This window comes from Felis catus, chromosome D1 (genome assembly GCF_018350175.1).
Source record: "Felis catus isolate Fca126 chromosome D1, F.catus_Fca126_mat1.0, whole genome shotgun sequence".
Classification (NCBI taxonomy): domain Eukaryota; kingdom Metazoa; phylum Chordata; class Mammalia; order Carnivora; family Felidae; genus Felis; species Felis catus.
Window position 1 is genome coordinate 43,396,003 of NC_058377.1, and position 27,900 is coordinate 43,423,902.

At 39.7% G+C, this 27,900-nt stretch overlaps 1 protein-coding gene and 1 pseudogene across 1 annotated transcript in view; one reads left to right on the forward strand and one right to left on the reverse strand.

Annotated features, from left to right (window-relative positions):
* TRIM77 (tripartite motif containing 77) overlaps positions 1 to 5,034 on the reverse strand; it is a 25,846-nt gene extending 20,812 nt beyond the window's left edge. Inside the window, exon 1 of the mRNA XM_003992640.2 lies at positions 4,858 to 5,034. The gene's annotated coding sequence lies outside the window, so the exon portion shown is untranslated. The remainder of the gene's footprint in view (positions 1 to 4,857) is intronic.
* On the forward strand, positions 4,538 to 27,168 carry LOC111556645 (annotated as a pseudogene).
* Positions 27,169 to 27,900: the final 732 nt, after the last annotated feature.

Below are 27,900 nucleotides of genomic sequence, written 5' to 3' on the forward strand. Positions count from 1 at the left end.
AGGTTTTTGCAACAAATGATGTTGGAATAATGGAGCATGCAAATACAAGAAAAACTTAACTTCCAACTGAGTTTACCCCTTATGTAAAAATTAATTCAAAATGAATCATAGAGATGTAAATGTAAAATTATTTTAAATGTTTTTAGAAGATGTAGATTAAAAATCCTTGTGACTCTGATTTACACAAAGATTTCTTAGCTACAACACCAACATCATGTTCCATAAAAATAAATATTTGTAAATTATATACCTGATAAAGGATTTCTGTCCAAAAATCTGTTAAAAAATTTCAAACCTGAATAATCTGGCAACAAACCAATTAAAATGTAGGCAAAAGATTCAACAGACACTTCACCCCAGAAAATTCACAATGGGCAGATAAGCATAGGAAAGGATGCTAAACGTCATTAGTTTACATCTAATTTACATCTAGTTTACATTAGCTAAACATCATATTAAGGAAATGCAGGGGCGCCTGGGTGGCGCAGTCGGTTAAGCGTCCGACTTCAGCCAGGTCATGATCTCGCGGTCCGTGAGTTCGAGCCCCGCGTCAGGCTCTGGGCTGATGGCTCGGAGCCTGGAGCCTGTTTCCGATTCTGTGTCTCCCTCTCTCTCTGCCCCTCCCCCGTTCATGCTCTGTCTCTCTCTGTCCCAAAAATAAAATAAAAAAACGTTGAAAAAAAAAATTTAAGGAAATGCAAATTAAAACCACAATGAGATCCAACTACACACGCAGGGGAATAGCTAACATTAAAGTCAAACCAAAACAACAAAACAGACCCATGCCAGGCACTGCCAAGGATATGGAGGAAAAATCACACTACTGGACTCTGGACCTTACCAGTGAGTGTGGACTGAAGAGAGAGAAATTTGGCCCCACCCTCAGACAGTGGTGTTCTATTCTCATGGTCCCTGTGCCACCCATACACTGAAGGGACAATCAGGTTAGTTCCTGTGACCTCCAGCTCTCCTGTATCATGAAGGTTTTTGATGCTAGCTCAGAGACATGTCATTTATTTGCTAACATCTAGTGTCTATATTAAGAGTTTGTTCTAAAGGAGAAGACCCTGTCCTTGCCACGGTCCACTGGCTGTGTCCCTATATTCACCTCTCCTCTTTCTTGTTCTACTGAACCATGATGATAGAATCACACTGAAGTCCTTCTCCTTCAGTCCAGATCCCAGTGTAAATGTCTGGAGTGTCTCTACCCACATTCCAGGGCTCTGTTCTTGCTCTTCACATTCATGACATGAGATGAGTTGATCATCTAAATATCCCATAATAAGAAATGGGAACTGCTGTTCTTGCGTGAGACCTAGCAATAAAAATGTAAGATCCTGGGGTGCCTGGGTGGCTCAGTCAGTTAAGCATCCAACTTTGGCTCAGGTCATGATCTCGTGGTTCATGAGTTCAAGCCCCACATCAGGCTCTGTGCTGACAGCCTGGAGCCTGGAAGCTACTTCAGATTCTCTCTCTCTCTCTCTCTCTCTCTCTGTCCCTCCCGTGCTTGCACTTTGTCTTGCTCTCACTCAAAAATAAATAAAAACATAAAAAAAAAAAGTAAGATCTTAAGGGGAGGAGGACAAGGCAAAAGGTGAGGGTTCTCAAAATGTTCAGTCCTATTCCTATGGCATGACTTCATTTCAAAATAGCTAGAGTGTGGGGTGTCTGGGTATTAAGCATCTGACTTTTGATTTCAGCTTGGGTCATGATCTCACGGTTTATGAAATTGAGCCCTGCATCAGTATCTGTGCTGACAACATGGAACCTGCTTGAGATTCTCTCTCCCTCCCTCTGCCCCCACCCCATTCTCTTTCTCTCTCTCTCAAAATAAATAAACTTAAAAAAAAAGCAAATAACTAGAATGAAGTTTCTTCTGTTTTGATTGATCCCACAAACATGTAAGGAGATCATGTCTAATAAGACAGGAGGTATGTGGGATTGTGTTAACAGGAAGAGAAGAAGAGGAAAGTAATGTCCAGGTAAATAAATAAAACTGAGTGTGGGACAAGAGAAGCATCAGGACTAGCGAGGAACTTAGGGAAAGCAATGCCAAGGAGAAATGGAGTTCGAGCCAAAAAGGCTTCCAGTGACACTGTGGGCAGCTAGAGAGAAAAAAAGAGGTTCAAACAGCGCCTACACAAAGTAAACTTCCCTTACTTTAACTGAACGTACACATGAATCCAGGAGGAAGACAATCCTTGGGGAACAGTGGCCAAGTTGTAGAGGATATGGCATGCTGATAGAGGAAGCGACAGACAACATTTCATGTATATTTCAAAATTACTCTCAGGTGGTATAAAATTCTATTTCATAGAATTGGCACAAAGCTTCTGCTGTTCATTAAGACCCAAAGGGGACAAGACAGTTGAGAGTAATATAGTGCTGTCATGGAGAGTGCAGTTCCTGAGACCCAGCTAATGAGTTTGAGTCCCAGACCCACTGCTTACCAGCCCAGACACCTGGAGACCCCTCAGTTACCTTGTTTGCAAAACAAAGTGTCTGTCTTGGGGGAGAAACTGGACCAGGGCCTTGCACAGGTGTTCACTAGCACTGTTGTTAACTACATGAACAGGATGACAACAAAAGAGAGAGGGAGCATCTGAGAGAAGGGCTAAAAGAGAGGGATGAGAGGAAAGTAGAGACTTAAGTAGGGAACAAAAAAAATCTAGCATAAGATTGAGAGAAAATCCACGTTTGAGACAGTAGTAAGTGAAAGGGCCAGGAAAAACCCTATAAGGTTTTTTAACTTTAAAATTGGTAAGGGAAAACTGATGTTGGAAAACAGACACATCGGATGTAATCCAGGGTGGAGATTTCATACGTTTCTCACACTCAGGGTTCCAAGACACCCCACCCCCCACCACCATGGTCATGTCCCACAATAGTAACACGTCTCAAGTGTCACTACCTGCAGCACCCCAACCTGGCAAAAATCACAGCAGAGAATGGGCAAAGGTCTCAGCTAACAAACTCACAATCTGAAAGCTGGGGTTTAGACAGTGTGACCTCTTTCATTTACCTCTCAACGCGTGGATTGGGGCACAATGCTACCTTGGGCTCCTACAACCCCTAGAATGAATCCATAATTGCTCCCTCATGCTCTGGAGCTTTCCTGTGGCTCCTTTAAAAAGAGTCACAGAGGGTGTCAGCTGCCTTTAGATATAGTTGAGATCAGGTACTCCTGTCAGGTTCATAGTGGAGCCACAGAAGGACAGGAAAATTAATGGGGCTGTCTGAGGACTCTAGGCATCGTAAAGCATGGAGAAGTGAGTTCATGAGTCCTGGGATCCTCTTTATCACCAAGCACCCAGTTAAGCACACATCCAGGACTCAATGTTCCCATTGTTTAATGAAGCCATAGCTCGTCAGGTGCCTTGGAATATAGCTCCCTAGATTAGGGAGGTCTGGATGTAGATTAGTCCCTGTTCCAGCTTTGAGAGCAAGCACCTGACATACAGAACAGAGCTCCTCATAGGTTCCTGCCCCCCCTTCCTCGTTTTCTGGGAGATGCGGCCCCCACAGCATGAGTGTAATATTCCTAAGTGGAGTACTAATCATACACCCTCAGGCTCCATCTTAGTTTTCCTGAAAATAGGCATTTAAGCAACCTCCTAGGGTCAAAGGTTCTAGGGAGGGAACTTCTCTCCTCTGTCCCTCAGAGAGAAGTAGTAGCCTCTCAAAAGCAGGGAGGGAACAGCAACAAAAGGAAATGGGATGAATTGCCTCCCTTATAGCAACTGATTTATATAAACCAAAGCTGTGAAAGGTAACAGTCAAAATAACCATCTGTACTGTTCCTCTTAAAGCCACTAAGGGACAGTTTTCTTCAATATTCACTTCTGCTTAGCCCAGCCTTTACTTCAAATCAGCTTCTCACAATGATGAAAGGTAAGAAAGAGAGAACCCTGGATCTCATTCAGCCTTGAAAAACATGGCCTTTTTCTTGCTTTTTTTCTCCAGGTTCAAGAACTCCTCAAAAATTACAAATCTTTTGGGAGGGATGGGAATATCTGTCTTTGTTCTCTCTCCTCACATGCATGCGCACACTCACACACTCACTCTCAGACTTTTTCAAGAGGAAATACACACTGCTGTGATTAGGGAATAGTGAAATATATTTCAAAACATTATTTATCCCCTAGAAATTTTTGTCATTCTGCATTTTCCCAAGGAGGCTAGCAAAAAAGTGCAACCGATTTCACAGCATGGGGATATTCTCTCACTCTCTGTGCCCCTCAGTCCCTCTCTCAATATATATAAAAACAATCTTACCAACCAATCCCAATTTTTTGGTTAATTTCCTTAATAACATTTCCTCTCAATGGATCACAAAATTTAAAAAATTACTTACAAATATTAACAAAATTATTAAAAACTTTGTGTATTGTAGGTTACTGTGATTTAATGTGATTTCCTCTTGTTGCATGTTTTATGAACTTTTTGCAAGTAGCAAAAATATGTGTGCACAGTTGTGTTAGGAGACAGAAGGTAGACCGCTATCTCTACAGTATTCATAGACCTTTGCGGGACTAATATGAAGCCTCCTTCATTAGCAGAAATGAAACTCAGAACCTGGCAAGGTGTTCTGGAGGCAGGTCTCCAGGTGCAGAAGGTAGTTCTCCGGTTCTATTCTTTGAAGGCGTTCGGGATCACCACTGTCACCACTGAGGTGACCATGGGTGTGTGTGTTCCACATTAATATGCTTATTGAAGCTGGTCCCATTTCTTTTCAAACAGGGGGTGGAGATGAGGCTAGAAGTGTGATTAAAGGCTTCAGGAAAACTACACAGAAAGAGAAGCAAATAGTAACCAGAAGCAAGGTAATCTTGTGTTACACAACTCAACTTTTCTCACCTTCTTGTCGGTCTTCTCCTCCGGGAAGCTCCCTTGCCTGTTCCTGTCTGCCCCCACCACCCAGAACCGATGTTCTGTATCTCTACCTAAACTGTCCAGGTTCAGGAAGAGGAGGATTTGGGTGGGAGAGGGCAAGAGAAGCTTCCCTTCTCATCTGTGCTGTTTCCTTTCTGGCAAGAACCCTTCTCGGCAATTACCATCAAGACCGCTTTAACCTAGGAGGTGGATCAGAATCACCTGTAGGGCTTGTTAGAACACAGACTTCTGGGCCTCCATCACAGAGATTCTTGATTCAGTAGGTCTGGGGTGTGGCTGGAGAGTTTGCCTGTCTGACGAGTTGGAAGATGCTGGTGTTGGTGCTGATTTAATGTAATTGATGTCTGAGAACCTCTAACTTAGGCCAATATTCATTAATAATATGCTTTTAGAGTATACCTCGGAAAGCACAGGGATGGAAGTTCAGGCTGTGGATCTGTTGCTGTGGCTTCTTGAAGTCTATGTTGGGGAGAAGGGGGAGGAGGGAAATGTAGGCCCTTTTGCCTATGTGGCCCCAGTGCCTTAGGAGGGGTGCAACATGGCTTCTATGCAGCACCCTTGGAAAAGAAATTCTGCATTTCTTAAAATGTCAACATAAATTTATTGGAGAACCAGAAATTCACCAATTTGACCCGTCCTCCACCCACCCCCTCTCTGGTAACCATGAGTTTATTCTCTATACTGAAGAGTCTGTTTCTTGTTTGCCTCTCTGTCTCTTTTCTTTTCTCCCTTTGCTTGTTTGTTTTGTTTCTTAAATTCCACATATGAGTGAAATTCAAGAAACAAGTTATTTGAAAGTAGATAAAGTTCAATAGTATGAAACAGTCCAGAGTAAAAATAAATAAATAAATCAGGAAATCTCATGTGTGTTTCCTTCAAAGCATGGCCTTCAGTAGAAACTGTATGATCTCTTAGCATTTTTTTAGAAGGCTTTTAAAACTTCATTTGTAGGTAGTAAATTGGAGAGAACAAGACATGCCACGATAAATGACATTTTGTGATTGAGAGAAGGGTATTTTTCAGGGAATATAAAAAAATCAATCAATCAAACAAACAAACCAAAAATGCCTGGATAGTCCACTTCCCAAATCTCACAATCTAGAGTGCAAGTAGAACATAGGGTAAGAAATGGAGCATATGGCAAACAGTAAGCAAAGGCTACGAAAATCAGTGCTTGGAATTAGTAAAACAAATAATTCTGTTCAAAATATTAATTCAACTAGTGGCATTTAGGCAAGCTTTTAATATGCTGGAGATGTGCAGCAGACACTGATTCTAGATGACAGAACATTTGTAAGTGGTTGTGAGTAAATTTTTATTATTTATTTAACTTTGGTGCTTGCCAGACGGGCTTTGAAAATTATTGCAGCAAACTTTGTTCTAAAAGGACCTTTTTGGGGCTCCTGAGTGGCTCAGTTGGTTAAGCATTTGACTCTTGATTTTGGCTCAGGCCATGATCTCACAGGTAATGAGATTGAGCCCCAAGTCAGGCTCTGTGCTGAAAGTGTGGGGCCTCCTTGGGATCCTCTCTCTCTCTCTCTCTCTTTCTCTCTCTCTCTCTTTCAACCTCTGCCCCTCCCCTGCTCTCTCTCTCTCTCTCTCAAAACAAATAAATAACCTTGAAAATAAAATAGGTGTGCTTGGGTGGCTCAGTCAGTTGAGCATCCGACTTTTGCTCAGGTCATGATCTCATGATGGAGAGTTCGAGCCCTGCATTGGGCTCACTGCTGTCATTGTGCAGCCCACTTTGGATCATCTGCCCCCCTCTCTTCCAACCCCTCCCCCACTCGCTCATGCTCTCTCTCTCTTTCTTTCTCAAAAATAAATATTTGAAGCAAAAATAAATATTTAAAGCAAAAATAAATAAAATAAAATAAAATAAAGTAAAATAAAATAAAATAAAGTAAAATAAAATAAAATAAAGTAAAATAAAATAAAATAAAATGAAATAACCTTGTTGGCATCACATGTCTTGCCACTTTAGGCTGTGCCTCCCTGAAGGACAACAGGCTGTTGTGATTCACAGTACCCTGATCTGAAGAATCTGAAAAGGCCATTAAAATTGGAAAAGTGTTTCTTTTAAGAATGACTTTTTGGTAAACTTTCTAGTGATTACAATCTTTTTTTTAATACAAATTCCCACACCCATTTCTTCGGAAAGCCCTAAGACACTGGATTTCTTTGTGATGTCCTGAGAAGGCTGTCCCTAATGATTAGATTAACACAATAAAGCTGTTCTCTGAAAATATCTTCAAATACTTTCCTGTGATTTCACACCTAAAATCAATGGCTACCACGAATGGATTAGCATTATTACTTAACAGTAAATGAAATGCGCTGCCAAGCAGGCAGTAGACAGAGACTTTAAACGCAGATTACTAAGTGAGGGAAGTCAATCTGAAAAGGCTTATGTTAATTGGAATTAACATCAATGGATTCAGTTTACCAGTTATGAAATACATATTTCATCTTAGACAAAAAGAGGATAAATGGGGGCTATTATTTAGAAGAGACACTAGTAAATAATGACAAGGAGAAGTTTGAAAATTAAATAATAGAGGGGTGCCTGGGTGATTCAGTCAGTTGAACATCTGACTTTGGCTCAGGCCATGATCTCATGGTTCGTGAGTTTGAGCCCTGCGTTGGGCTCTGTGCTGACAGCTCAGAACCTGAAGCCTGCTTCATATTCTCCGTCTCCCTCTCTCTCTGCCCCTCCCCTGCTTGTACTCTGTCTCTCTTTCTCAAAGATAAATAATCATAAAAAAATAAAAAATGAAATAATAGAAAACACTCAGTGAAAGAAACCTTGGCTTGTTCTCAAACAAAAAGTTAAGGGAAAAGTTCCAGTGTGTTTGGAGGGACAATATACAATAAAAAAAAAAAATCCAATTCAGGGGTGCCTGGGTGGCTCAGTCAGTTAAGAGTCCAACTCTTGGTTTGGGCTCAGGTCATGATCTCATGGTTTCAGGATTTCAAGCCCTGTGTTGGGCACTGTGCTGACAGTGCAAAGTCTGCTTAGGATTCTCTCTCTCTCTCTCTCTCTCTCTCTTTCTCTCTCTCTCTCTCTCCCCCCTCTCTCTGGCTCTCCCCCACTCAGGCTGCTTCTGTCTGTCTCAAAAATGAAAAAAAAAAACAGTTCAATAATATGTACTAAATCTAAACATTTAGACAACTGGAAGCTTCAGAATTAAAAGAAACATTGGAGATAATTGACATATACACATTTACATGAAGCAGTAAACATTTATCTCAGCTATGGATAAGTCAAGTGCACAGGAAGTTCAGCAAGGACGTCAGGGAATTGAAGGACTCAGTTAATGAGATTAAGCTTATTATCAGACACCAAATCACATTATTGTCAAACATAGGCTGGTCATTTTCTAGTGATGTTGGAAACAAGGACAATGGAAAATTAAATTTCCTTTCAACTTAAAGCCCATTGACAAGTCCTTGGACACAAAAAGTAACCTTCCCCTGGGAGCTCAGCTGCCTCAATGATGACACTTTGCTAAGAGCAAAAGGGAATCTTAGCTTAACATTATCCTGACCCCAGGATTCTGTAAGTATACTTGAACATATAAAAATTCCTTCAGAAACTTCTTTTATCTCTACCCCCCCGTTCAAAGATACATGTTGGCAATCATACTCCAAGCTTATGGCCCCCTGATATATGTCTGATGGGTCTCATGAATGAGCTTTTCCTAAACAGTAATAAATGACCCTTTCCAAACAGCAACTTGCCCCTCCAGGTCCTGGAAACCTTGCTTCTAAAATACCTTAGAGACTTAAGCTATCCATAACCCCCTCCAAACCTGAAGGTATATAATCAGTCACCCATCACAACCCCAGTGCAGCTCTTTCTGCCTGTGAGTCCTGTCCTCTGCTTTAATAAAACTACCTTTTCACACCAAAGATGTCTCAAGAATTCTTTTTTGGCTGTCAACCCTGAACTCCAACACTCCAACAATATCACTTGGTATTCTAATGTTGGGTTGAGCCTTCTCATTTGGACTCTGAGCCTTGGTGCAAACTTGGTGAGTGCTTTCTCTTCTCTTCCTTTACTTTCATTTCAGGGGCTTTTCAAGGACTATGGTCTTCTTGGAACACTTTCATTTCCATTGCTCAGGCTGCAGTCCTCTAGCCCTGGCTACTCTACAGAAAGGAAAGGCTGCCTGTTGGCTGGAAGTTAGTTCCATGGCTGGAATGGTAATAATATCCAGAAACTTGATGTCCTCTCTTTATTCCTGTCCTTATACAATGTTGTCTGTCTTGGGCATGGGACAGCCACCTAAGTCACCAGCATAACTGCCAATCTTAAGACTCCTGTGTGAGGAGTCCTCCTGATTGGTCTAATGTGATCACCTCCACATCTCTGGTCTAGCTACTTCTGGCCAAGAGACCTCCACTGGGAGCCAGCCAAAACCAGTATCTGATTCAATTAAAACCCAAATGGGGAATGTTTCCTAAGGAGTTGGCTATAAAGACTACATGTGCTGGAATGTCACTTAGACCAAAATGGATTTCTATCTTTACTGTTTTCTGTCAATGTCCCCTACAAAATTGAGTAATTTTTCCTTGTAAAACTTTTCTAGTGTTTTCCATGTGTTAAAAAACAGCATAACCTTCACAGCAAGGCAATAGTGAAGCTTTCATGCAAAGGCTTAGACACGAACCGAATGGTATTTCACTCCACTCACCAGGCACCCACCAGGCCTAGGATGCCATGGGGAAGTTTGGGGAGACTCTAGCATCCCTCCTATGGAGCCTTTATGGCAGAATGTGATCAATAGTGATTTTCATCCAAGGGACACCTTTGGTCATTTTTGACACACAGAACCTCTGCTCCTATCTTGCATGAGGTGAGGTGCCTCCAGAAGGCCAGAACACCATCCAGGAGTTGGGGGGAGGGGATTTTTGGTAATGAACCTTCTCTTCTTCATTTCTCGAGTACTCATCCTTAGAATGTCTTTTAAACCACTGGAAACAATTCAGATTGCAAAATTTAAAAAAAGACTGATATTCTGCAACACTGCATGACCTCTGTAAGATCTATCAATGGATCTCTTCTGTAGGAAACAGGGCAAATGGATGGAGGTTCCCTAGGTCCAGGCCTTCAGGGCTGTAAATCAGGACCTGGACCTAAGGGCCTCTTGCAGAATATATTTTGTCAGTAACCAGACCAGTAAACTCCCCCCCCCCCGATATATTGGATGATAATTATCTAAATAGGCCTCCTTCTGATAGAAGCCAGGTTGCTGGAGGAAATACAGGCCATTCCTAGCAAAAAGGATGTTGACTTTCTCACTGTTGTTCCTTCTATTAGATGTGGGGGCTTCTCCCTCATTCATTTCCTGGGTGAATGGCTATAACTGGAGCCAACTGAGGTTAGTCTCCCTTGGACAGGGACTTTAGCCAACATTGTGAAGCAGCTGCTGAGACTCCCTTTGTTTTGGGGAAATTCCCTGTTTTCTCTGGCTCAACATGGACTGCATATTTCCAATTTTGTGGAAAAAAACAAATGGCATCTGCTCCTCTGTTCAAGCAGTGAGGTTTAGAACCAGGAACCCTCTTTCTCTGCCTTCTAGAGGCACCTCGCCTCTTTTGCCTCCCCCTCTCTTTCCTCCTCTTTCTGTACCACCTTTGGTGTGGCCTATCACCAGTTACTATACCATCCTTGGTAACTGGTGCCATTGACTCTTCCTTCTACCCTTGCTGTCAAGGAGCAAAAAACACCCTCTTGGACTTACACTGTACACTTCAGATTTCCTCACAGGTGCCCCAGGTAAAACTGACATGGGAACAGATTTGATGAGGGACCATAAGGCAAGCTGAGGGCCAAGCATAAGCTAGCACAACCCCCTTCTCCCAGGTGGGATATTTGTGACATTTCTCAGGCATTCCTTGCTGCCCACGAAAAAAGGAGAGGACAGAAAACAAAGGGTTAAACTGATAGAATCTCCATCAGTTTACAAATATTTTAGTAATATTACAAGAAAATGGCAATCTTATCAATAGCCTAATCTTCAGAAACTCTCTGTCTTAATGATAATGCTTTGCTAGAGGGAAAAACAACCTTAGCCTGACAATAGCTATGCCTCCAGTAATCTGTGAATCTTTTTTAGCATATGGAAATCCCTTTAAGAAACTTCCTTTTGACTTTACCTCCCCCAACTCCACAGTATATAACCAGTCACTCTGCACAACCCCAGTGCAGCTCTTTCTGCCCACAGGTCCTATGCCGTAATAAAATCACCTTTTTGCACCAAATACGTCTTCAAGGATTCTATCTTGGTATTTAATCTAAATGAAACATTTATTCTACCAAGGTTTGCTGAAGGTCAAATAAGCTCATGTTATCTTTTTTGCAATTTGTCAGCAAAATGATGACTTAAAATAATGGCTAATTTTGCCTCTCTCAAATTTTTCATGGGTGATTGTTAAGATAGTCTTTGATAACCTGAAACTTTAAAGTTTTGCTTGGATAATAAATTGGATTGAATTAGTTGGACCTCTAGGTCTTTTCCAAATAGGATAAAGTGCTAAAGCATTGATTACTGAACATAGGTTTGCACTTTTGACTTATTGTAAAGAAACTAAGGATATTTGGGTCTATTGGAAAACATGCTTTGCGCTTAATTGATTCACAAATTTGTCTTCCAAAGAATTCTGGTTTAACAGTTCACAATTGGTTACTACTTAGTTTTCATTGGAGATTAAGGTTTCTAAGAGCTCAAAATTCTGCTTTGGATCATTGGATCAGCTCTTGGATCATTGGTCTGCTCTTGGCAAGAAAATGTAAACAAAATTGTGTTTTCTTTGACCAGAAAAACCAGTTTCTATGGTGTGACGTTATCAGGTCTTCAATGATCTGTAATCCTATTTAGGCATGTGCTTTAAAACTTTCCAAGATTTTAACAAACTTCCCCAAGATTTAGATTGCAAATGAAGTCTCTGACTAATTAGGCTTGTTTATTTGGTATGTTATGTTCTTGTATAAGGTCATCACTCTATTCTGATTATTAAAATGTTTTATGTCACAGAGGCTCCTGAGTGGCTCAGTCAGTTAAGTGTCTGACCTCGGCTCAGGTCATAATCTCACAGTTAATGAGTTCAAGCACCACATGGGGCTCTCCACTGTTAGCACAGAGCTCGTTTTGGATGCTCTGTCCCCCTATGTCTCTGCCCCTCCCTTGATTGCATGCAGTGTGTCTCTCTTGAAATAAATAAACTTTAAATAAATAAAATGTTAAATGTCACAGAAATAACTGAATTTCCTTGTCAACTGCATCATAATGAACTCTCTTATCTCCATTTCTGAGTTATTTATCATTTATAGTTATTTTTATATCTTTAAGATCATAAAACTGAAATGGGTAAGAGTTTCCACAACTAACTAAAAGCTGCATTCAAACTGAGCAGGAATTAGTAACATGGAACTAAATGAACTGCAGAATATGATTATAGTTTTGTGACTTTTGTTTGAAACATTGCTGGTTCTATAATGTTTGTTCATCCAGATTAAGGAAATTTCTCTTAGGATATCTAAGACTTATAAAAATGTGACAAAATATTTGTGAACAAACTGAAGCATTTAACTTTTCTCTCTACCTGAATGCTCTGAAATTCAAAAAGTCTCAGTGAGTATTCTTCTTCCATGGCAATCACAGTTATTTGCATAAGTTAATAATAACCAGTTCTCTTTGCAACAGGACACCACTGGAAACACGGACTATTTTACCAAGGCTTTGACTGTAATGTCATAGTTGAGAGAGACATGCATAGACCCAGATATGAGCAGACAGCTTTAAGGAATTGAGGTTGGCTTAATGAAATGGAGCCATAAAACCCCATTGTTGGCCTGATATGTTGCTTACCCAGTAGCCATGCCAAGTGAGTAAAGAATGTCACTTCCTGGCAGGTCTGAATATCATGGGGACCTTGTGAAGAGGAATTTGCCCAAATCTACAGGTACTGCAGACATGTCTGGTGGCAAGTACTTGGCTTGGTTTCTGGCCTAGAGAAGCTACTAAAAGTTAAATCTAGATTCCTTATGAAAAATTCCAGCAAAGCAAATTTTAGAAGATCTATATGGCCAATCAGTGTTCTTGCTGAGCTTATGTAAATAATTAGGCCAAGTTTGCTAAAACTGGACTTATTTTACAAATGAATTAGTCTTGATTTGACTACCACTGGAAATAATGGTGTTTATAGAGAGAAAAATTATGGTTCAATAACACATCTTTGCCGATGTTAAATTCTAGTTCTGATTATCTTTGAGTGTTTCTTGTTTGCCTAAGCTAGACAACTTGAGGTCAACTTCAGAGAAATTGCTACAAAGGCTCATATATCGACAATCTTCATGCTTGTTATTCTGTGGGGATACTAACAGGACCTATGGACATATGATTATTTGAACAGCTGGAAAATGAGATGTATTCTCCAACAATTGTATAATTCAACTATCACCTTGACCAATTCTATGTGGCTGGAATGATAAATTTGTTCCTTAAAAGCCAGAGCATACCCTACTCCATTGGGTTAACTATGGACTTGTGGAGATAATGGGTGACCCCACTTTCCTTATAACTGGATGGGATGATGCCTTGGGGATGCCCTTGTCTCTCGAGATAAGTGATTTGCTAGTGATTCCTTATAATTAGGATATTGTTAGCGTCAGGCCTCGAAAATGAGGTCTTCTTGATGGTTTTATCTCTTAGCCATATTTGTCCCACGAACTACCTCTATTGATGTACAATTGCAAATATAAGCCTTAGCCAAGTGTATAACAGCCCCCCCCCCCCCCGTAGAAGAAGCTTCAAAAATTTCTATGGGACAGTCCCTGACAATAATGAGTTCACATCTGTTCCAAAGTGTCTTAGAGACTAAAGGCCACCAATGGATGATAGGAGGCCGACTTATTAAATAGCAGGCTATGCCTATATATATGCCTGAATTAAATATTAAACTGTCAAACTTTAAATCCAGCTACCCTTGTGCCTGGGGCTGACCATCATTATTCCATGTTAGAACATAACTGCTCAGAGATTACTGATCTTGTTTATTCTAGGCAACCAAACTAAAAAGACTCCCCTATTAAAAATGCAGATGACAGTTGGTTTACTGATGGCAATAGTTTAGGCCAAAGGGGATTAGAAATTCTGGGTATGCCAAAGTCAGTCTAACTCAGACAGTTGAGGCCAAAGCCCTCCCAGAAAATATATCTCCCACAAAAGCAGACTTAATAACACCCACTTGTGCTTTACAATTGGCAAAGGACCTCAAAATTAATATCTGTACTGACTCTAAATATGCCTTTCCAGTCCTACATGCCCAGGAGGTAATTTGGAAGAAAAGGGGATTATAATCAAGCCTGAACACTCCAATCAAATATGGGTCCAAAATTATCACTCTTCTTGTGGCTGTACACCAAATTAAGGAGGTAGCTATAGTTCACCTCAAAGGACATCAAAAGAATATGACCTTAGAATATAAAGGAAACAATATTTTATAGACTGTGCAGCCCAGAAGACAGCACAAAATAGCAAATATTAAGTCTTATACCAGTTTTAACTCCAATAAAGTCCATAACTCCAGTCTATTCAGACCAAGAAATTCACATAGTGCAGGAATGAGGATATTAAAAAATGAACAGGACTGATTTGTTAATAATGAGGGGAAAATCTTTATGCCCAAAAAAATAACCAATGGAAGGTAATAGAGGATTTATACCAGTTCACTTATTTGAGCCAAAAGGCCACTGAGGTGACAAAAACCTTGCTAAGAAAAATTGTCCCTAGATTTGATCTCCCTTGGTCCCTACAGAATGACAATGGACCATCTTTTTATTGTAAACATAACTCAGCAAATAGATAGGGCCTTAAAAATTAATGACTATTTGCATTCAGCCTGGCATCCACAATCCCGTGGAAAGGAGGCCCTCCAAAACCAATGGCCTTCAATATCCTGACTGCAGTGAAGGAGGCCCAGAATTAATTGACTGGCTCCTAAGGGGATCCAATGGCTATGCAGCTCTTACTTGTGGCCATAGCTCCCCCTGGCTGGATAGGCTGCTGTCCTCTGGGTTTTGCCTGGATGCACAGACGCGTTATTAAAACCATTATCAGCCAGCCAATCTTCCACACTTAAAACAACGATGGACATGTTCTGTGTTTCGTTGGCATGACCACCTAGTATCTATCTTTGTTCCCTCTTTGGGATTAGAGGATGTTGTTTGGCACAGGAAGCTCTTCATTTGTACACAGTCAAAGGCCTAGATGACACTCAAAATAACATCTCCCTAATAAACACTAAGTAACACAAATGCATAAAGCAGTTTTACAAAATAGAATGGCATTAGATGCTTTAGCTTCAGCATAAGGTGGAACTTGCCCTCATAAACACAGAATGCTGTGTGTACATTCCAGACAACCACAGAAATAATTCTGGGTTTCTATCCAACATGAATACTCAAATCAGAGCTCTAAACCACCCCTCTCTTTCCTTTATTGATTTGTTAAACTCCTGGACTGGAAGAGAATTTTTGTCAACTATCAAAGGACTTGTATCTGGGCTTTTCTTTTTCTTATTCTAATTATGTTTTGCTGTTTTCTCCTATGTCTCTCCCTTGGTGCTGAGACTCCTTCACTGCCATAACTTCAAACTGACAGAGAATGCTTTCTACTCGGGAAGATACATACATTCAGTCTCCCTGGGATTCAACTGCTTCTGCCTTTCATAACTCTTACAAGTATAAGCCCCCACTGACAAATGTTGACCCATAATTAGGGACATCTCTATGCTCCTCATCACCAGGAAGAAGTTACATAAAAAGAGACCTTCCACCCTCAGCAACTTTGAAGATTTAAGGGTCAAAATTGTGCAGGGGAGAATGATGTGTGAAACAAAGGCAAATGAAAAATTAAATTTCCTTACAACTTACAGCTCACTGACAAGTCCTTGAGAGTGAGCTTCCTTTGGGACCTCAGCTGCCTGGACAATGACACTTTGCTCAGGGCAAAAGGCAATCTTAGCTTAACATTATCCCAACTGCTGCAATCTTGGAAGTCTACTTTAACTGTAAAAATTCCTTTGTAAACTTCATTTATCTCTCCCCATCACCACCCACCCCCCAAGATATATGTTGGCAATCATACGCCAAGCTTATGGTCCCCTGATATACATCTCACAGGTCTCATGACTGAGTTTTTATTAAAAAGAAATAAATTTCTTACTTGACACATCCCCAAGGGCAAGGGAATTAAAAGCAAAAATGAACTATTGGGACCTCATGAAGATAAAAAGCAAAGGAAACAATCAACAAAACTAAAAGACAACCAACGGAATGGGAAAAGATATTTGCAAATGACATATAGGACAAAGGGCTAGTATCCAAAATCTATAAAGAGCTCACCAAACTCCACACCCAAAAAACAAATAATCCAATGAAGAAATGGGCAGAAAACATGAATAGATACTTCTCTAAAGAAGACATCCAGATGGCCAACAGGCACATGAAAAGATGCTCAGCGTCGCTCCTCATCAGGGAAATACAAATCAAAACCACACTCAGATACCACCTCACGCCAGTCAGAGCAGCCAAAATGAACAAATCAGGAGACTATAGATGCTGGAAAGGATGTGGAGAAACGGGAATCCTCTTGCACTGTTGGTGGGAATGCAAATTGGTGCAGCCACTCTGGAAAACAGTGTGGAATTTCCTCAAAAAATTAAAAATAGATCTACCCTACGACCCAGCAATAGCACTGCTAGGAATTTACCCAAGGGATACAGGAGTGCTGATGCATAGGGGCACTTGTACCCCAATGTTTATAGCAGCACTCTCAACAATAGCCAAATTATGGAAAGAGCTGAAATGTCCATCAACTGACGAATGGATAAAGAAATTGTGGTTTATATACACAATGGGATACTACATGGCAATGAGAAAAATGAAATATGGCCTTTTGTAGCAACGTGGATGGAACTGGAGAGTATTATGCTAAATGAAATAAATAAGTCATACAGAGAAAGACAGATACCATATGTTTTCACTCTTATGTGGATCCTGAGAAACTTAACAGAAGTCCACGGGGGAGGGGAAGGAAAAAAAAAAAAAAGAGGTTAGAGAGGGAGAGAGCCAAAACATAAGCGACTCTTAAAAACTGAGAATAAGCTAAGGGTTGATGGGGGGTGGGAGGGAGGGGAGGGTGGGTGATGGGTATTGAGGAGGGCACCTTTTGGGATGAGCACTGGGTGTTGTATGGAAACCAATTTGACAATAAATTTCATATTAAAAAAAAGCAATTAATGACTTCTTCCTTTTTTTAAAAAAAAAGTTTATTGCTTTATTTTGAGCAAGCGAGAGAGAGCGAGGGAGAAGCAGAGAGGAGAGAGAAAGAATCCCAAGCAGGCTCCGCACTGTCAGTACAGAGCCCGTGAAGTGCCGATGGGGGGCTCAAACTCATGAAAACTGAGATCATGAGCCAAAATCAAGAGTCAGATGCTTCATCAACTGAGCCACCCAGGTGTCCCATAAATGCCCCATAAATGACCTTTCTTAACAGCTAGCCCCTCAAGGTCATGGAAACCTTGCTTCCAAAATACCTTGAAGACTTACGCTATCCCTAACCCCCTCCCTACCTGAAAATGTATAATCAATCACCTGTCACAACCTCAGTACAGCTCTTTCTGCCCACAGGTCCTGTCTCCGTACTTTAATAAAACCATCTTTTTGCACTGAAGATGTCTCAAGAAATCTTTCTTCGCCATTGGCTCTGAACCCCAACACTCCAAAACACACCACTAGGACCTAAAGAAAGTAAAAAATAATGCAACGTATTGTCACAATAAAAATATTAGGGAGAGAGTCATGGTTAAAAGGAAATATTTTTAATCTGAGAAAGCATACTCTTTATATGAATATAAGCAATGCCATTGTAAATGGGGGAATTCCTGGAAGCATTCTCTTTAAAATGAGACAAAAGGACAAAGATAGTCACTATCACCACTTCCACACAATATTAGATGGAAGTCTTAGCCCACACAATTTATAAACATATTGGTGGGAGAAGTGAAGAACACAAAAGTATAGGACTGGCAGGAAGACAATAAAACTGTTCATACAATGAGATCTTTAGGAGAAGATTGTATTAACAAAAACAAGCTATATACCAACAAACCAATGGAAAAAATGGGAAACGGGTAGGAAAATGCACTCAATATTTTTTGAAACCTAAAAACCCTCAATTTCCGCTCCTTGCTTACTTCATTCCACGTTTATTGCTTGCTCCCACTGGATTTAGTAACTTGAATTTATCACTAGTCTTCCCACTTTAGCATCTCCACCCACTACACCCTAATTCCCTTTGGAGTCTGCCTTCCAAGGCCACTTCCTCACCCTAGTCTTAGATTGTCCTTCATTATCCATTCCCTTAGTCCTTCCCCCTGTTTTCTTCTTCATAGCCATAACCCAAATTGTAACTACAATTCCTGTAGCTATCTGTTCTGTGCCTCCTTCCCTGACGATAGCCTTCAGCGGGTGGGAATGAAGTCTGTCTCCATCCTGGCTACCCCTCTGTACCCAGAACAAACTGTTAATAAGGAAATAAGCAATGAAGTAATCCAAGAATGCCCTCAGATGTATTATTTGCAGCATTGAAAATATATTTACACATTGAAAGACCAGACATCTCAAATCATAGTGACAATAATCCCAGGTCAAAATATTGTCCTCTCGTAGATTGGAATCGAAATTAATCATCTATAACATCAGGGAATCCTAGAGAAACCTTAAGCCTATGGCATTTAATTTTCATTCTTAGCTTTCCATTTATGCATGACTTCCACTTGTTGCCTGTTGCCTCCAGTTACTGGATGGTTAAAAGTGTTATTATTAATCCTCCAGCCACGGATTTTTCAAATCAGAACTATCAACATTGGCAATGGGATCATTCATTCTGGTGGGGCTGTCCTTTGTCTTTTAGGATGTTTGAAGAATCTGTGACACTTCTACCCACTAATGCTAGTAGTGACCTCCAGCTGTGACAACCAAAAATATTTCCAGACATCAACAAATGTACCCTGAAAGAAAAACTCCCCCCCCCCGCCGGAAATACTGTACTAGGAACTATATACATATACACATATGGATACATACTATATATATATATATATATATATATATATATATATACATATACATATATATATACACATACATATATTACATTGGATAAGATCTTTAAAATTGTTTAGATATTCTAACTGGTGTTTAAAATCTAGAACATATAAGGGGGAGTAACATAAAAGAGAGTCCATAGAAAACTTGCTTTGGAAAATATAAGCATACCAGTGAATAGGTAATATTTTGAACAAATTAGCTATAGTCTAGTACCCATTTTCTAGGAAAAGATACTTTTGTTGATCTATACAGAATTACATATCAGTATTTAACGATAGGATGCCAGAGAGAAATAATAGCCTCTACAGTTTGTTCTTACTATCATTTGAAGAATGATGTTAGTACAAATTTATTGAGAAAGGGTGTCAGATTACTCTGAACCTTCATGAGGCAATGTTCCCTTCCCTCCATATAAGGAGCATCCCTAGACTACCCTAGCTCTCCAAAACTGTACAGATCTTCCAAGCACAAGGCTACAAAAATCACACGATTTTTCTTGATTCTTTTTGATTCTTGCAGGCTGCATTCTTTCTGTGACTGTGATTTTTGTTTTTCATAGGATTAGACTAATGCAGTGTTATGCATGATTACCAGATGCCTTTGGCAGTGGACTTAGGTCAGGGGAAAGACTCATAAAGGAAGAGTTCCAAGTGCCATGATAAATGCTGAGTGAAGGAGTGATCTTTTTCTTTCTAATATGATTGGATTGAAGGAAATCATAGCACTGTTACTGTTACATTGTTACCTTTTCATATTCAAAGTACATGCCCCTCCTCTCCCAGATTTCCCTAGATTTTCTGCTCATATTTTGTTTCTCACTAATATTTCCTTTCAGATTTTCTCAAGTAAGGAGATGTTGAATTGAAACTCCCTCCCCACCTTAACAAAAGAGCTTGCTCATAGGTTTCAGAGCCCCTAACAGCTCAAAAGGTTTAGAAGTCTCAAAGACCAATATGTATTTGGTGACTGAAAGTTAAATCTTATAAAATCATAGACCTCAAAGACATAGATATTTTTAAAATTCTATTCAAACGGGCAATAAAAAATCAAAGAGATATGAGGAAATTTGACCAAAACACACCTCTATCAGGAGTTGAGCTGAGAGCAGAAATGTTTTCTGATGTAGAAGCAGCCATTTTCTCTTATAAACACCAATGCTACCTACTCCTCTCTCTGGGAGATTTGAAAATTATTGAACCTAATGAGTCAGATTCCAGAGCATAAAAGTCGAAGTCCTTTAACAGACACACCATGTCATTGCCAATTTGGAAGCAGAAGCAGGATGTTGTCATATTTTCTTCAACTCAAAAAAGAATAATACATAGGTATGCTTGATAAAATTTGACACATAAAATTAGCTGCCTGGATGACTCAGTTGGTTAAGCATACGATTTGAGCTCAGGTGAGTTCAAGTCCTGCATCAGGCTCTGTGCTGACAGTGCAGAGCCTGCTTGGGATTCTCTCACTCTCTGTCTCTCTCCCTGCCCCAACCCACCTTGTGCATGATCTTTCTCTCTCTCTCAAAATACATAAATAAACTTTAAAAATTTTTTGGTACTTGGAAGGGCCAACACGGTGGAAAAGCATGGAAGTTTTTTTGCTTCTCTTGTCTGTGAAATACAGCCAGATCAACACTAAACCATCTTGCACACCTAGAAAACTGATTTGAGGATTAACACAACAATCTGCACAACCTGAACCACAGAACTTGGCAGGTATGCAGTGTGGAGAGGTGAACTAGGGGAGAGAGAGGCACGGAGGACAAGGAGCTGTTTTTGCTTGTGGAGAGAGGATGGAGATGGAGTGGTGGGGGGAAGGGGGAGTATGGGAAAGCATCCCCCACCCCGCCCAGAAGCAGCTGGAAAGAAAGTACACAAGGGACTGAACAAAAAAAGGGAGAAAGTAAAAAGGAGAAAGGAGAGGGTCTAAATTCAATTAAGACTCTATAAACAGGGGGAGCGCAGAGTCTGCAACTCCACAGCTAGATACCTGGTGGTGTTCTGGTGGAAAGAGCGAATACCCAAGAGCAGAGAGCAAGGTCCAAGGGGTCCTTGGGCCACACAGGAAGAGGCAGTTCCCCTGCTGGGAGGACATTTGGTAGAGGCTGTGTGGCCACCCCACAGGCAAAGGTCCCAGTGGACCCTGGAAAACAACCACATTCACTATGGTGAAGCCTGGTGCCAGACGTGTGTGGTGATTTTCTATAATCCCTGAAATGCTGCTGCTGCAATATCGTGTGAACATTTTCTGGGGTGGGCTGGCAACCAGTTGCAGTCTCTGGGCATCGGCAACAGCACAGTCACGTGAATGTTCCTGGGTGCGGCCAGCACCTGGCCATTGCTCGGTGAGACCCTCCCCCAGAGGGACAGAACAGGTCAAAGCCACAGTCCCTCAGAAGTGAGGGGTTGGGAAACAGCCCCATCTGAGATAAAACTCAGGAGGGAGGTGCCACCTGCAACCTGACGGCTTGGTCATGGACAGTGTAAAAGCAGGGAGTGAACAGAAGCTGGAGACAAAGGAGGGGAGTGCAATTACTGGTCAGAGAGAACAGAATTCTGATACTAGAGACTGGGTAAGCTAGGTGATGCCATTTTCACAACCCCCCAACCCCCGCACATGTGTATACACACCTACAAGTGCCACAACAATCCACCCCAGTAAGCTAACAGCACCATCTAGTGGAGAATGGAGCCGTTACACTGAGCCCCACACAACTGGGCCAAACTCGTTCTTCAGGAACACCATAAGTCTCTCTGCCTGCTTAGTTTATGGACTATAAAGTGCTTCATAGTTTGACTTCTAGGGGAAACTGATATAATTTCAATCGTATTTCAGTCTGTTTGCTGGTCCATCTATTCAATTTTTTTCTTTTTCTTTTTCTTTCCCTATTCTTGAATACAGAAAGATAAAATATTCATTTTTATTTTTCATTTTTATTAAATATGTTTCTTTAATTTTTTTCTACTATATGTTTTGTAAAATTCTCAAATTCTATTTTACTTCCATCATTTTATTTTATTCTATTTCATTGTATTTATTTTTTCAAATTTTCAAACATTTTCCTTTTTTTTCTTTTTTCTTTTTTTCTTTTTTTATATTTACCTTTTTTTCTCTAATCTATCAAGCTCTTTTCAGCAAGCAGACCAAAACACACTAGGAACTAGCATCATTTACTTGTTTTTTGTGTGTTGTTTTTTATTTCTTAGTTTTAATTTTTTTACCTTATTAATTCCTTTTCTTCTTTCAAAATGATGAAATTAAGGAAATGATGAAATGAGGCAATTAACCCCAAAAGAAAGAACAGGAAAAAATGACAGCCAGGGACTTAAACCAAGATGTCTGAACCAGAATTTAGAATCACAATAATAAGAATACTAGTTGGGGTTGAAAATAGATTAGAATCCTTTTCTGCAGAGATAAAAGAAGTAAAATATAGTCAGGATGAAATGAAAAATAATTATATATATATATAGCTAATTATATATATATTTATAATTATTTATATATATAAATTATATAAAATATATATAATTATATATAAATTATATATATTATATATAAAATATATAAATTATATATATTATATATATTATATATAAATTATATATAAATTATATATATGTAATTTTATATATATATATATAATTAGCTATATATATCAGCTATAACTGAACTGCAATCTCAAATGGATGACAATGGCAAGGATGGATGAGGCAGAGCTGTGAATCAGCAATATAGAGGACAAACCTATGGAGAAATATGAAGCTGAAAAAAAGAGGGAGACTAAGGCAAAAGAGCATAATTTAAGAATTGGAGAAATCAGTGACTCATTAAAAAGAAACAACATCAGAATCATAGACATCCCAGAAGAAGAAGAGAGAGAAAAAGGGGCAGAAGGGTTATGTGAGCAAATCATAGCAGAAAACTTTCCTAACCTGGGGAAAGGCAGACATCAAAATCCATGAAGTACAGAGAACTCTCATCAGATTCAACAAAAACTGACCACCAACAAGGCATATCATAGTCAAATTCACAAAATACTGTGGCAAGGAAAGAATCATGAAAGCAGTAAAGGAAAAAAAGTCCTTAACTTACAAGGGAAGACAGATCAGGTTCACAGCAGACCTATCCACAGAAACGTGGCAGGCCAGAATTCTAAGAGTGGCAGGATATATTCACTGTGGTATATTGGAAAAATATGCATCCAAGAATTCTTTATCCAGCAAGGCTATCATTTAAAATAGAAGGAGAGATAAAACTTCCCAGACAAACAAAAAACTAAAGGACTTTGTGACCACTAAACCAGCCCTGCAAGAAATTTTAAGGGGGACTCTTTGAGGGGGGAAAAGATGAAAAAAAAAAAAAAAGACCAAAAGCAACAAAGACTATAAAGGACAGAGAACACCACCAGAAACTCATCTCTGTAGGCAACATAATGGCAATAAATTCATATCTTTCAGTACTCACTCTAAACATCAATGGACTATATGCTCCAATCAAAAGACATAGGGTAACAAAATGGATAAGAAAACAAGATCCATCTATATGCTGTTTGCAAGACACCCACTTTAGACCTAAAGACACCTTCAGATTGAAATTAAGGGGATGGAGACCCATCTACCATGCTAATGGTCGACAAAAGAAATCAGAGTAGTCATACTTATATTAGACAATCTAGACTTTAAAATAAAGACTGTAGCAAGAGATTAAGAAGGGCATTATATCATAATTAAGGGGTCTATCCACCAAGAAGACCTAACAATTGTAAACATTTATGCTCCAAATGTGAAACACTCAAATATATAAATCAATTAATTACAAACATAAAGAAATTCACTGATGATAACACCATAATAGTAGGGGACTTCAACACCCCACTTACAACAATGGACAGATCATCTAAACAGAAAATCAACAAGGGAACAATGGCTTTGAATGACACACTGGACCAGACGGACTTAACAGATATATTCAGAACATTTCACCCTAAAGCAGCAGAATACACATTCTTCTCCAGTGCACATGGAATGTTCTCCACAATAGATCACAGACTGGGACAAAAATCAGCTCTCAACAAGTAAAAAAGATCAAGATCACACCGTGCATATTTTCAGACCACAATGCTATAGAACTCAAAATCAACCACAAGAAAAAATGTGGAAAGATAAAAAATACTTGGAGGCTAAAGACCATCCTACTAAAGAATGAATGGGCTAACCAAGAAGTTAAAGAGGATATTAAAAAGTACATGGAAGGCAAGGAAAATGATATCACCCACCACAGCCCAAAACCTCTGGGACGCAGCAAAGGTGGTTATAAGAGGGCAGTATATAGCAATCCAAGCCTTTCTAAAGAAGAAAGGTCTCAGATACAAAACCCATCCTTACACTTTAAAGAGCTGGAAAAAGGACAGCAAATAAAACCCAAAACCAGCAGACGACAGGAAATAATAAAGATTAGAGCAGAAGTAAATGCTATCGAAACCAAAATAACAGTAGAACAGATCAATGAAACCAGAAGCTGATTCTTTCAAAGAATTAACAAAATTGATAAACCCCTAGCCAGTTTGATCAAAAAGAAAGAGGAAAGGACCCAAATAAATAAAATCAAGAATGAGAGAGGACAGAGATCACAATGAACACAGCAGAAATACCAACAATAATAAGAAAATATTATGAGCAACTATATGCCAATAAAATGGGCAATATGGAAGAAATGGAAAAATTCCTAGAAACATATAAACTATCACAAATGAAACAGGAAGAAATAGAAAATTTGAACAGACCCATAACCAGTAAGGAAATTGAATTAATAATCAAAAATCTCCCCAAAAAGGAGTCCAGGACCAGATGGCTTTCTAGGAGAATTCTACCAAACTTTTAAAGAAGAGTTAACATCTATTCTCTTGAAGCTGTTCCAAAAAATAGAAATGGAAGGAAAACTTCCAAACTCTTTCTATGAAGCCAGCATTACCTTGACTCCAAAACCAGACAAAGACCCCACTAAAAAGGAGTACTATAGACCAATTTCTCTGATGAACACGGATGCAAAAATCCTCAACAAGATCCTAGCCAACCGGATTCAATAATACATTTTAAAAAATTATTCACCACGACCAAGTGGGATTTATACCTGGGATGCAGGGTTGGGTTCAATATCCGCAAAACAATCAATGTGATACAGTACATCAATAAAAGAAAGTACAAGAACCACATGATTCTTTCAATAGATGCAGAGAAAGCATTTGACAAAACACAGTATCCTTTCTTGATAAAAACCCTCAAGAAAATAGGGATAGAAGGATCATACCTCGAGTTCATAAAAGCCATGTATGAAAGACCCAACTCTAATATCATCCTCAATGGGGAAAAACTGAGAGCTTTCCCCCTAATGCCCAGAATGCGACAGGGATGTCCACTGTCACCACTATTATTCAACATAGTATTGGAAGTCTTAGACTCAGCAATCAGACAACACAAATAAATGAAAGGCATCCAAATCGGTCAGGAAGAGGTCAAACTTTCACTCTTCACAGATGACATGATGCTGTATACAGAAAGCCCAAACGATTCCACCAAAAAACTTCTAGAACTGATCCATGAGTTCAGCAAAGTCACAGGATATAAAATCAATGCACAGAAATCAATGCAATAATGAAGCAACAGAAAGAGAAATCAAGGAATCAATCCCATTTACAATTGCACCAATACCCATAAAATACCTAGGAATAAATCTAACCAAAGAGTTGAAAAATCTATACACTGAAAACTATAGAAAGCTTATGAAAGAAGTTGAAGAAGACACCAAAAAATGAAAAAATATTCTATGCTCCTGGATAGGAAGAACAAATATTGTTAAAAACTACCCAAAGGAATCTACATATTCAATGCAATCCCTATCAAAATAACACCAGCATTCTTCACAGAGCTAGAACAAACAATCCTAAAATTTGTATGGAACCAGAAAAGACTGCGAATAGCCAAAGCAATCTTGAAAAAGAAAACCAAAGCAGGAGGCATCACAATCCCAAACTTCAAGCTGTATTACAAAGCTGTAATCATCAAGACAGTATGGTACTGGAACAAGAACAGACACTCAGATCAACGGAACAGAATAGAGAAACCAGAAATGGACCCACAAATGTGTGGCCAACTAATCTTTAACAAAGCAGAAAAGAATATCCAACGGAATACTTCTACAAGACTTTTTCTATGGGAAGGAACTGAATAAGAGCATTAACCCTGATGAGGCTGTCACTTATGGTGCAGCTGTCCAGGCAGCCATCCTTTCTGGAGACAAATCTGAAAATGTTCAAGATTTGCTGCTGTTGGATGTCACTCCCCTTTCTCTTGGCATTGAAACTGCTGGTGGAGTCATGACTGTTTTCATCAAGTGCAATACTACCATTCCTACCAAACAGACCTAGACTTTAACTACCTATTTTGACAACCAGCCTGGTGTGCTCATTCAGGTTTATGAAGGTGAGCGAGCCATGACCAAGGGTAACAACCTACTTGGCAAGTTTGAACTCACAGGCATACCTCCTGTCCCCCATGGCATTCCTCAGATTGAGGTCACCTTTGATATTGATGCTAATGGCATTCTCAATGTCTCTGCTGTGGATAAGAGTACAGGAAAAGAGAACAAGATCACCATCACAAATGACAAAGGTCACTTGAGCAAGGAAGACATTGAGCGCATGGTCCAGGAAGCTGAGAAATACAAAGCTAAAGATGAGAAGCCGTGAGACAAGGTGTCCTCCAATAATTCACTTGAATCTTACGCATTCAACATGAAAGCAACTGTTGAAGATGAAAAGCTTCAGGGTAAAATCAATGATGAGGACAAGCAGAAGATTCTGGACAAGAGTAATGAAATCATCAACTGGCTGGATAAGAACCAGACTGTAGAAAAAGAATTTGAACATCAGCAGAAAGAGCTGGAGAAGTTCTGCAATCCCATCATTATGAAGCTGTACCAGAGTGCAGGAGGCATGCCTGGAGGAATGCCTGGAGGTTTCCCTGGTGGTGAAGCTCCCCCCTCTGGTGGTGCCTCCTCTGGGCCCACCATTGAAGAGGTTGATTAGGCCAACCTGAGAATAGGTCTAGCATTGTTCCACACAAAACATTTGAAGGACCCAAATTTGTAACAAATGCTATGGCAGTGAAGTTGAGCTGATATAGTTAATAAACTGGGCATTCTTGATACTCGAATATGGAATATGTGCACAAGAAAAGGAAATACAACATTGCACTTTATAAGCACTGTATTGTTAAGTGGAAAATGCAATGTCTTAAAACTGTATTAAAAATTGGAAACAAAGAAGAATATCCAACAGAATAAAGACAAGTGGTGCTGGGAAAACTGGACAGCAACAGGCAGAAGAATCAACCTGGACCACTTTCTTACTGCATACACAAAAATAAACTCAAAATGGATGAAAGACCTCAATGTAAGACAGGTAGCCATCAAAATCCTCAAGGAGAAAGCAGGCAAAAACCTCTTTGACATTGGCTGCAGCAATTTCTTACTCAATATGTCTCCAGAGGCCAGGGAAACAAAAGCAAAAATGAACTATTGGGACCTCATCAAAATAAAAAGCTTCTGCACAGCGAAGGAAACAATCAGCAAAACTAAAAGGCAACTGACAGAATGGGAGAAGATATTTGCAAACGACATATCAGATAAAGGGTTAGTATCCAAAATCTATAAAGAACTTACCAAACTCAACACCCAAAAGACAAATAATCCAGTGAAGAAATGGGCAAAAGACATGAATAGACACTTCTCCAAAGCAGACATCCAGATGGCCAACCAACACATGAAAA